Source organism: Ixodes scapularis, unplaced genomic scaffold (assembly GCF_016920785.2).
Source record: "Ixodes scapularis isolate PalLabHiFi unplaced genomic scaffold, ASM1692078v2 PGA_scaffold2__306_contigs__length_199485367, whole genome shotgun sequence".
Lineage (NCBI taxonomy): Eukaryota > Metazoa > Arthropoda > Arachnida > Ixodida > Ixodidae > Ixodes > Ixodes scapularis.
Genome location: NW_024609857.1, coordinates 153805574 through 153818217, shown reverse-complemented (window position 1 = coordinate 153818217; position 12644 = coordinate 153805574). Strand labels below are relative to the sequence as shown.

The 12644-nt window shown below is 45.7% G+C and overlaps 1 pseudogene; it reads right to left on the bottom strand.

The window, feature by feature from the left end:
* Positions 1 to 11314: 11314 nt before the first annotated feature.
* LOC121836628 lies at positions 11315 to 12372 on the bottom strand (annotated as a pseudogene).
* Positions 12373 to 12644: the final 272 nt, after the last annotated feature.

Genomic DNA, 12644 nt, shown 5'->3' with positions numbered 1-12644 from the left:
GCCGCGAAACGCGGAAACGGGTGCTAAGAGCTGCGCTAAAAAAAACTAAATGCAACAGGTGAAATAAGATGAAAATTAGAGATAAGAAAAAGAGAAGAGAATCTAAGATACCGTTCTCAGATCCTTCCTTTTGTCCGTTCTCAAATGTTTTGATTTCAAGAAATGTTTATATCTTTATTCATACCCAGAGAACCCCTCCCAGTTTCAGCATGAATGCAATAAATCAATGCAGACTAGACCTTGTAAACTATAATGCACATGAAAATGAATGTTCGCCAGATAGTCATGTATGAGTCAGTGGCTCAGATCTCTAAATACATTTGTATTGAGGAACATTCTTGAATAAAACTTCTGGGCTTTGAATTCAACAGTTTGTACTTCCATAAGGAACACTGTATGGCACTGATTTTTTTTTGTGACACATCAGAAACAGCAGTGTCATCCTTGCATACCTAACAAGAATTTTTTTTTAGCATGGCATGTGCTATTTTAATGCTTATACAGCCTCCTTTAACAAAATTTCCTTTGTAGAGCTTTTTATTGGTTCTTATTTAACTCGCACGACAGATTCGGGACCTTGAATTCTCACTCGGCATCAACAGTTTTATATATTAATGTAATAGTGAAAGACAAGATTAATGGTCTTGAGTCCGGCTCAACAAGCACAGATGTTGAGAAAAGTACTGAAGAAAACTCAAATGTCAAAATAAAAATAAGCTGGAATGTGGATACAATTAAGGACATGGTCATGAATACAGTAGCAGATTCAATATGAAGAATACGTGTTAGACGCACACTCAAAGAAACCTGTTGCATCTATATTCATGCAAATTACTTCGCAGAACCCAGCGCTGCAGTCTCGGGTGCGAGTTCGCTGAACGAGTCCACTGAAAATGAGTGCAGACGGAAAAAGCAGTTTGATCTGTGACAATGAGCATTACATAGGCAAGTGACATGTCATTGTTACTGTTACAGTGCCGAATGTTTCAAACTGCCAGTCGTATCATTCTGCGAGTTCCATCCGTATATTACAGGGTTTGGCTCTCTTGAATTCTTTGCGAGAAAAATTATGAACTGGAAATGTCTAGCGTAGTTCTAAAAAAACTACTTCCAGAATTCTAACTCAGCATCGTAAAGAATATAAAAAGTTTCTAGAGATAAGGTTAGTGCAGGAGTTGAATAAACTAAACACTTAGTTTTGTGAAACCATCTTGCCGTAGTAAACGTATAAAGTTCCCCTAGGTAGAGCTAGTCATTACGGATGGTTGTGCCCATTGCATACCATAAAAATTTAATTTGCGACCTACACTATTTCCAGACTCAACCAACTCTGAGTAAGTGGAACACTTGGCACTAAAGATTGGTCTCACCATGACTGTCTGCAAACATCCACATAATAATTTCCATAAACCTATGCTGTTCAAGAAAATATTTGGAGCGAGCTGTTTAAACTGCCATAACACTTTTTAACACCAATAGAAAGCCTGTAGTGGGCCACAACTTAAGCAGTTTTTACTTCATTATGAAGGGCAATAACAAATATGTCAAGCTTAAAACTAGGCCTGCACTGAATTGCTTTCTTAAGTTGAACGTGCTATGCTCGGTTCAATATATTAGCTTTGCAGAGCTGACAATGTGCAAGTTCTCATTTTTTTTATATTTCACATCTTCCGACTGCTGGGTGGGGTAGGTACATAAGATTAATGACACCAACGTAACACAATGATTATTTTAAGAATTTGTTTGGGTATGGCACTAGCGAAGCCATCTGCGGGAAGTTATTTCTGTGACTCCGTCGAACTTACATCCGTGGGCTTTAAGTTCACATGTGAATCATGTCTGCAGACGCCTTTTTGTAATTGGAACTCCATCCAAACCGAGATTTCAATGTTTTTTGCATTTTAGGCTTAGTAGTGCTTTTGCTGTTTTACTTCAAGAATAGGTAAGAATGCTTATTTCGAGTAGCATACCTAACACTTGGTGGCATGAGGACTCCCTTGTCGTGATGTTAATCGAAAGCCACAGGCAGGGAGATACTGTGATGCTCTTGTTGCTGGGATTACCTCCCCCATGGTCCTGGCCGGACCACAGAAGAAGATTGAGTCCAAGCTTGTAGCCACTAGGATCTCCAGATCTTGAGGCAACCAAGTAGCTGGAAATAAAAACAAATCACAATCAAGTACTTGTCAGAGCTACATTAGAATGGCTAGCATATTCTTTCATGATCAGCACATAGATCCTTTTGTTTTTATACTTTGTACTTGTACCTATTAAAGAACTGCTCCTTCACAGCCACAGTAATAAATACACCACAGGACAAGGCCACGCAGGCCTTGAAATGATGGGTACCGAATTGAGGCGAATGATCAAATGCATTCATTTAACCCTCTTTCTCCCCAACCTGGGAGATTTCTGTCAAATATTCACATTTAACTCTAAAGACTATAAAAAAAACCTACTACTGCAATGCAGAGCCGTATAGTGGGAGAGTTTAGCCAGTGGGTGTGGTGACAAAGGTGCCGGAGAGGAGGAAAGGGAGGAGAGCGCCGAAGGAAAGAGAGAGAAGGCAGCAAAAGGGAGACGACCGCTATTTTGACGCAACGCTGTTGGCGCGGAGCACTGCTAAGGCTATGTGTCGTCTGCTACTGGCTTAATTCATTTTTGCCTTTATAAAAGTTTGCGTTTAAACATGGAGAAACTTCTTTCTTTAGGTTTTTAGGCCACCGAGGAATAACACTATATTATTTTATTGCCAGAGCCTGCCAAATAAAAGCAAAGGGCAGGTATCTGGATAGAAAGAGTTTAGTTGGCGCACCAAGAGGCTAACCAATAAAAATGGGTACCACTCTGCGCAAAATGCCTAAAAAGCGTGCATCTCTACTTGACACTAACAGCGGCACACACTATCTATTTTACTGACTAAAGGGTACTAGATCATTATTTTCAGCTAACAAGTCAAAATAGATATTCTCGCCGACTTGCTTTTTAGGAAAATTTTTAAATTTACAAGAACTATTAAGACAACGGCTAAAAAAAAGCAATGGCAATACCAACAATCGAATTCGCCTGCTCTCCAGTAGCACGACATCTATAGAAGGCAGACCTGCAGAATGAACAAGCAGTCTAAAGAAGAGTATGTCTCATGTATAATTTGTTTCCATGCTGCAAAGCAAGTGCTGGAAAGAGGTATCACGACATTAACAAAATTTCTTGCAATCAGTTGAGAACAAGTTAGAGCAGTGAACTTGTCCTTGCCCTTGGCATAACGTTTTAGTGTTGCCCATGGAAACTCAAATAAATTTGTGAATAAAAACCAAAAAAGAACAACCTTCATAAAAAAAATCTAACTTTCGCAAAGAAAAGTTATCTTGAACAAAATATGCGGGATACGGTTGTACAGCATCCATTTTTGTGCTGAACCAATTTTGAGGCAAATCAGCGACAATGAAAAGAAAACACCTGAGTACATTAGGGAAAGACAGAAAGAATGCATACCTACAACAAAGAAATTTAGAACGACCACGGGCAGGAACCACTGATGAGGCTCTCGGAGTGACTCCCTGCAATGGGCCTGCGCAGACCAGAGAACAAGATCTGTCAGAGCTTGCAGCCATAAGGTGCTTCATACCATGAAGTTCCAGAAGTAGCTGCAATTGGAAGCAAAGTACATTTCATTTCTCTGCAAAATGGAGAGTTTACTAGCTAGTATGCATTCATAAGGTGATACAGTCACGAATGCAGATTTTTCAATGCAGCACTATATCACCAAATTGTTAACCGTGCCGGGCAACACTAAAAACCGGGAGCATTATTCCAAAGTATCTCAGTTTAAAGTTAACCACGGCAGAAGCTGCAAGCCATGTGACCTTCTAGTTGGATGTCATGGTACGTCGAGCTTATAATCATGTCTCACACTGTTTTTGCTGCAATGGCTTGTAGTGTCAAAAGTGGTCCAGCTTAAAGAGATGCAAAGTATAGACGTTTGTGAGTGGGGCCCTGACCTAGTCTTGAGTTACATTGCGAGGAAGGACGTTTCAACCGGGATGTTTGCTGTCTGCATCCACACGACCAGCTTGTGCACAGCGATTGCTCGTGCCGAGTACATGTCCTCGACAGTGCCATTATTTGACAAGCAGTTTTATGAATGTTAAACATGACTGACTTGCAGAGAGACTGCATCTCAACGGCTAATGACTGGGGATACCTAACTGAATACTGATATATTAACTGAATGCAAAACAAATTACCTAGCAACAATTGAATTTATCAACAGGGTGGGTCGACTCCGCATTAAGTTGGAGTCGATGCGTCAGGCACGTAGCCAGGATTTTGTTTCAGGGGGGGCCCCCTCATAACAAAACGCTGTATGAGGGGGAGGGGGGAGAGGAGGACCCATGCAAAATGGAAGATATCGGGGGGGGGAGGGGGGGGGGGTCCGGGCCTCATAGGCCTCCCCCTGGCTACGTGCCTGTGATGCGTAATAGGACAATACAAACAAAGATATGCCTTACAATTTCTTTTGCACCCCCAAAATGATGTGTTTTTGAAGGTAAGATACACAATGTTCTTGATTCAGAAAGTGCCTCAGCTGTACAAATGCATATGCAGTAAGGGCACTCGCCAAGCCTATTCTCCTCAGCTCTGTGCAGGTTAAGCTAAGTTAGAGTATAGAGGTACACGCTCACTGGCAGCATGAGAAAGGCAGGGAGAAGTCTCCGTTGTTCCACCACCAGCCCGTCTGCTACCTTCGATGAAGTTTCAGCGCCTCGTGAGCCTGGAGCAAGCACATCTGTCCAAAGTGGGGTGAAAAGCACAAGCACGTGCTGGAGGACGCCCAGCCATTCTCTTTTTGTCATCGGCTATTCTACATATTTTAGTATCACATATTTTTAAGTGAGAAAAAGTATTGCAAATATGCAGTCCAACTTTGACCATAATACAGAAGTCTGATAAAGATAACAGTTGCCATTCACCATTTTCCAAATAAGTGCTCCCACCTATCGGAACATCTACATATATGGTGCGTGAGTGGGTTCAGGACTGAGACGCTAGAAAATGAAGCGCTCACAAGGCTTGTCTGGCCCTTCCAACCATGCGGGTACATTCATCGCAAATCCCAGATTTTTAGACAAAATGATTTAGAATAAGCAAATCTTGTCTACGCCCGAGGTAGAACATTGAATTGTGATTCCACCATATTGTGCCAACCATCCTTCAACCTGCGGTACCACCTGCAAATGAACTATGTTGTGCTGCGGCACGCAACCATGCTGCCTGCTTGAGAAGAAAACCACTGCTCATGTTGAAGACGACATCTCACAATGTACAGGCAACAATGTTTAACGAACTAAAACAAAGTTGATATCATTCAATAGACACAGATAGGCTTACAAAATGTCGACACCATAATTGTTGTTGTTGGTTTTACTCCTGCATACAAACATAAGTGACTTCCTCTTTCCTCCGATGTACAGTAAAACCCCCTTATCTTCGTGGCCCCTATTTCTTCTCGAATCGGTCACAGAGGACATAATCGCAGCCACTGAATTCTGCAAAATTAAAGGGCGCGAAAATTAAAGGTTCGCCAACATTAAAGAGTTGACTGTTCTTCCGTGTGTCACATGATGTTAACATTTCAAGGAGACTGAAGGCATTGGTTTAAGAAAAAATTGACCTATGAAAAAAAATGTCCTTCTCCAGGTTAGGCACGCGAGGTTCTTCTGCACTACCTATAAGGCGGCAGGTTTGTTTCGGCAGAGCTTTTGGTTAAACGGAGTCACAAAAGTAGCTATACTTGGAGTCAACTATTTTGTGCTACATTATAAAGCTAGAGTAAATTCCACTGTGCTTCTGCACAGCACTGTTTGTTGCGAGAGCATATGTGGTTTAGTGTTGCATCCCATTAGCATGATCTAGAGAAACTAGCGCTGACAGACTTGGAGCACTCAAAAAAAAAAAAAAAAAAAAACAGCCGACTGTGGGAACATTGAGAGATGCACACATGCGAACTGTGCATTTCTTAAAAGTGAATTCGAGCAAAGGTAAAGACAATATGTATACTTGCGGCGGCCATACTTGCCTTTCCATAGCATGACCCCTTTTCCCTCGGTAGCACCATCCAGTAAGCACCAGCAACACGCCCATAAGACGCCGCCGACTCATGGATTAAATGACGACCCGCCTGAGGTCTTGGAAGGAGATCCGGAACACTGCTTTAGGCCAGATGTTGTATCTGGAGGGGGCAGGGACTAGAAGTAAAAATTAACAAATTTATCTGAAGCGCTACATTCCTATTAGCCCCGAGAAGTTCGCCTGGCGCCCCCTTACGGCGAACCGGGGTGACGTCACGGCGAGGAGAGAATTTTTCCCCGACTCGCCCCGCTCGCCCTGTGGAGGCTGTGACGACGCTAGCTGTCGGCGCGCTCCTTTCTATTTAATTTTTTTTTGCCGTGTTTTTCGTAGGAAGTGTAAATTTTTATATATGCCTTTATTGAGGTATGGCCTGTAGCTACAGGCGAAACTTCAACGAGCATTTTAAGCATGGCTGACAGGCCAGGCAACGCATGAACCACAGCTGGTATATGAAAATAAAGAAATATGGCCACAATTGCAGGGGCATCACTACAGATTTACATCTCGCACAATAAACGCTGCTGATGGTCCGAATGAATTGGCAGGTTATGTATACTATTTTTTTTTTTGTATGTCTGTCTTTAAACAAGATCGCCGAAGCAGAAAAGCTGCATGCTGCTCGAGCAACGTGCTAAATACAGTCTCGGCCATGGGGAGAGAATCACAAGTGAAACAGCCCAAGTGCAGGGGCAAAGTAAGAAAACAAACAAGGAACATTTGTTATATACATTGCTCGCACTTGACCTTTGCTGGTTTCGGATAGTATTTCAATGGACTACACGGGCGGTGTCTGTGGACTTGTTTATATCAATCCTCAAGTAATATATAACAAACGTAAGTTAAGGTGTCTAGCTCGTTATTAGTCCACTAAGCCCTAAAATTGGGATTTTACTTAAATCGAATTGTCCTGAAGCTAAAGTACCAGAAGCTTTTCTCACGCAGACTGTCGCCCTTCACAGGTTCCACATTTTCTGCTACCAGTGCTGCATCTTCCACTGGACAGACGTTCGAATGCTTGCTTTTACTCCTGTTTTCCTCTGTTGTAAGAGAGTCCAGTTGCAGGGAGTTTGGAGGCTGAGGAAGCTTTTGGGGACCTGCGGCAGTGACTCTTAAATGGAAATGACAGTTCAGACTAAACGGTGTATTTTCCGAATACCAAAGGCTGGAATAAAGAATGTCAGGAAAAAGTATAAACATTCCAAATTACGGCACTATTGCTGTGCATATTTTGGGCAGTTTACTACATATCATAGAGGCAACTGGGGAGAATTCGGCCGTTTTTGCTGCTACCATACAAACTAATTTCCAGTAATTGTGAATCCTCTAAGAAATATGCCTGCATACGCGTATAAACTATATAATTAATTCAGGAAGAAGCTACATTTATGTAAAACAACCCTGTTCCACGAGCACTTCAAAGATCATCAGACGCACGGCCTTTAAAACATCTGCAAACCAGCGCATGCAGAGTGGCAGCGCAGAGTCGGGGTCGCGAGCTAATTTGCCGACCACCGAAAGGCCCATGATATAAAGGCCGCTTCAGATGCCTTGAAAACGGGATTTAATATCGTCCTAAATCATGAACATGCAAGGAACAGAATCCCAGCGTCTGAAACACTTGCGTCACCGCTTCACCGACCCCTCTCAAGATTGCCTTGCGTCGTGTGGACGGACGGGGAGATTCATCGGCGTAATTGCCTCCGCCGATAGTTTTCGGGATTTGTAACCCAATTTTAAAGGTAAAAGGGACAAGCCGGCTTATAAAATGTACGGAAGCACGTTAATATCGGCCTAACTCAACGTCCTGTTCACCGGGTAAACGAAGTCCGGCTCCTCGAAGAGCTTGCGGCACACAACGCCAAACCAGGAAACCGGTGCTGGGAAGCGACCCGATGTGAGATCGCGGAGCGGGGTACTCGCCCTGACGTCACGGTACACCTCACCCAATCAGGGCGCGGCGACCGCAGCGACGCTTGTGTTCGCTCTCGGGGCTAATAGCATAAACTCTAGGATAGCAGTATTTTTTTTTTGAGGTCAGTGATGCATTTTAATTAAGCACAAATGGTTGGTTTATATGATGAACCTGCAGCTCCTATTTTCCTTAAGTGTAACGGAGTGTCTAACGTTACGTCCGACGGAACCCGAAATAAAAATTAAAGTTACGCCCAACGTAACTGTCAAGCATTCGAGTTGCGTCCGACGTAACCCAAAATAGAAATTAAAGTTACCGTATTTACTCGAAAATAGGTGGAACCCTATTTATTGGATCCACCAAGAACAAAAAAAGAAAAATTCAAATATACGTTGACCTTTCTTTATTTTTAAGAACTGGGGAAATTTTGGGCAAAAGAAAGAAAAAAAACCTTTATTTACATCACTCTCAGCTAAATCACGGGGCGATGCCAAAAACTTCATCACCGTCAGAACTTCTGGACATGTTATCATCGTCCGAAGCTTCGTCAGCTGGGTAGACATCCTCGCAAATTCGCAGCAATACTTCACTGACACCGTTGTAAAATGACAAGAAACGAAAAAAGGTGCGAAGCGACGGAAGACAAACTACAAAGACGCAAGCAAAGCCGCCCTGTCGCCATGAGCAACACGCGAGCCGAGCCGCCTCAAGCAACTAACTAAAATAACATCTTTTTTTTTTTTTTGTGCGCGTTTGCGAGGATGGAGGGTAAAGTGCATGGCGCATCGCGTTCCTCTCCTTATCCGTTGCCCAGCAAGGGGAATGCTAGAGGCGCGATGTCGAAATCCGACGCGCACCGCGGGCGGCGAGCCATTTCGGCAACCAAAAGCTTTTTGAAACAAGAAGCGGCGCGGCTCTACGGCAACGCCGGCTCGGTGACTCGATAGCTTCATACCTCCGGTAGGGTCGCAAAATTTGGTCGCGAATGTAGGTGTCGAAATCCTTTAGTCACAATTTCCAAGAGAGAAAAAAAAAAGAAAAGAAAAGGTCGATTTGTATTCGAATAAACACGGCAGTCAGCCGCGCGACGAGACACACAATATGAAAGCGATTGGTGCGAGCGACCAAGGCGATGAGCGACGTTTTCTAGAAGCCCAAGAACCGAGCGGCGCAAGCAGCGAGAGTGAGAAATCTTCGGCGCTCGGCAGCGGCTCTCGTAGCTTCTCGCCGTCGCTCGTCTCGTTGATCGCTATATTGCTAACATGCCGTTCAGAAAGGCGCTCTAAGTGCTTACCATTGCATTGGGACCAGCCTCGCATCCAACCGTAACCAGTCTTTACTTTTTCTTTTTTTTTAGCCGCCCAGGTAGAAGTTAGCATCGTACATACACCGTTTTCAAGCATGGCTCCTCGTTCATTGCTCGATTTACATTTTCAGCAAATTACCGCAATGAAGCACAATTATTCTAGTTCAAAATTGTCACGAACACTTGGCACGCATGCTTATACTGTAGCGCACCTAACGTAATTTAAAAGTAGAACGAAAACGGAACGAGATTCACTTACCGCTTCACGGATCCTAGGCCTTCGGATCCTAGGCCTAACGGCCGTACTTGGAAGTCGCCTGCGGTCCGGCGATCGGACGAGTCGAGCCGGCCTGACGCAGGCTGACCACGCCTGGTTGAACTATGAGAGGCGCCGTCCAGTTGAGAGCGAGAGACGCAGTAGAAACGGACCGCAAAACATCTGTCCCGTAATCGTAAACGAGCCAACGACTCCCCACACCGCTCTATCTTCGCCATCTCCGCGACGACCGGAAGTGGAAGCCGCAAAGTTAGAAAAGCCGCGGCAGCGGAAGCCACTGGGCGGAAGCTTTAAGTTTCGGTTTCGCTTTTCTCCAACGCAGGCTACGGTCGCTACGGTTTCGGGCTGGTGGGTTTGTCGGGTTTGTGGCTGGTTGCGACGACGCGAGGGGCCATGAAAAGACGCCAAGTTGGCCGAGAACGAGTCACGGCCCACGATACGAGCAACGGGCCGTTTGCCGCTGTCGACCGGCGATGCGGTATCCGCGGCTTGGTGTCACGATCGGTTTGTTGCCGTGCGCGTTGACTCAAAGCTCGAAGTTATGCAGTTCCGTTCCGGCACCAGCCGCACCACGTTTTCCGGTGCATCGCACGTGGAGGCCTTTCGACGCATTCAGTGAACGTAAAGATCGTGCCCGCTGTCTTCGGTGCTGTGGAAGAAGTTGGGAGACGGAAGGCGTCGAGGACTCCAGGCCGGGCCGGGCTGAACGAGAGGCGACGTGTGTGTGCACGCTTTGAGGAAGCCTCCGCGTTTCGCCGCGCTAGACCTCGCCGATCGCGACCGGACCAACCGGACCCCGAGTCCGAGAGGCTCTTACGGAGCCAGGAACTGCACCGAGGTAGGAGCTGCTCGTTCTGCGCTACCATGCAGTGCTCTACAGTGCTCGGAGCTCTCGGTGTCATTCGTGCTTGCACCGAAGCCTTTGTGACCCCTTCGGACGCTCAAGTCGTACTTCGCAAAGGTTTGGACGGGGCCACCTCACCGAGCAGCTCCGCTATATTCCGCTTACTTATGATCGCAATAAAAGCTTGCGTTCTCGGGAAAAAAATTGCGGGACCGCTCTCCGCGCCGCCGACGAGGTTGGCCGCCGCCATGTTCTCAGCTGTTCACTCGCTCCCGCAGCGAGCGCCTTCCGATAGTCCTCCCCGTTCCAAAATGCGATGCGCTTTGCGCATTGTGCCGTTTACATGACCGCATATTGAATGCGGCAACTGGATTCAATGCGACTAAGTCGCATTCGTGTAAACGTGGCTTATGTTCTTTTTCGACATGTATGGTGTATGTAACGATAGCGGTGGTGAACGATGGACGTTTTTGTTGGAAGATGGCGGTCGTCTTTCTGCATGTATAATTTGGTTATACCGGTGGTCCTGTGGTATAAGCGTTTTGGTGGAAAGACGGCAGTCGCCTACGTCATCGGACGCAAAATCATACCAGCCACACCGAATCATATCGGCAAGCAAAGTGGCTGCCAGTATAGACAGACCCGGAGCCATAGCGGTGCCGGTATCTCCAGTTATGCAGAACGCCAAACCAAACTAGCTGCATGCGTAACACAAAGAAATTCTGTTGGTGTCATACCAGAACTGTACAAGCAGCAGGTTTGTTTCTTGTATGTTTTTCCAAGAGGGGAGATAAGTAACATCATATGGCTTCAAGCAACAAATTAGTGGAATGTTACGAATTTTTATAAGTTTCTAATGTCCCACAAGTGCTTCACAAAGATGGCAATTGCTTTCAATAGAAAGTAATTTTTCTCACCATCCAGGTGCTCTCCTCTCGTCAGGCAGTAAGGGCATCCATCCCATGTACCCGTTGAAAAGAATGCAGTTCTGGACTGCAGCTCTCGCTGGGGCGTCGAGGCACCAGCAGAGGACGTAGGCTCGGGACGTATGGGTGACACCTTCGTGCTCCCAGACAACAGGAGTCATGTCGTTGATGCTGTCCACAAACTGCTGCATGAACAGTGCCATGTTCGGATGTCCCTTCCCAAACCACAGTCCTGCAACTGTACAGTGCTTGAACCGCTCGGGGACTGGTAGCTCGTTCACAAGGAATTGAATAGGCCACACTGAAGCGCCTGAAGAAGAGAAGACAGGGCTGCCATCAGTGTTTAACGTTAGCGTCAGGTCGTCGTTCTTGAGAAGCACTGAAGCTCTCAGATCTCTGTAGGCTCTGCCTTGTGTTATGTCGCTAATGCTGTCAGTGGCTGGAACGCCTGTCTGAAGGGCATCATGTAGAATGTGTTCTGTTTTCATGATAACATGTTGGACCTGATCATGCATCTTAAAGATGACAAAAAACGCTCCATCATTTTTTAGCTGCTGCATCGTACTTTGCCGCCCACATGCTTGGCATGTATGTCCTCTGCTGCCAGCCTGTTCTGTCATGAGGTCGCTGCAGTGTCTGCAGTAAAAGTGAAGGTCGGTCGAGGATTTTGCTTCGGATTCCCACAACTTTCGAAAAAATACTTGCTTCGTGGCAAAACATCTTCTGCAGGTGCAAAGAGTGTATTTATCAACACCAAAAGGTGATCCAGGTCAGTCCAGGTGCTCTCACCTGCCACCATGAACGCCATTACCAGAGCGCCTCCGCCTTCCTTGTCATCGAGTTCGGCAAGGTTGCAGTGCCTAGTGCCTGGAGATCAGATGAAAGTTCCTGACATAAAATCCCAACTTGAGCAAACGTCCCACTTCCTGAGCCTTGGGAGCCAACGTCGCTTGATGTGCCAGCTTGAGCAAACATCCCACTGCTTGAGTCTTGAGAGTCAACGTCGCCTAATATGACAACTTGAGCAAACGTCCCACTGTTTGAGCCTTGGGGGTCAGCGTCGCTTAATGTCCCAGCTTGAGCAAACGTCCCACTTCTTGAGCCTTGAGAGTCAACGTCGCATGATGTCCCAGCTTAAGCAAACATCCCACTGCTTGAGCCTTGGGAGTCAGCGTCGCTTAATGCCCCAGCTTGAGCAAACATCCCACAGCTTGAGTCTTGTGAGTCAACGTCGCCTAATATGCCAA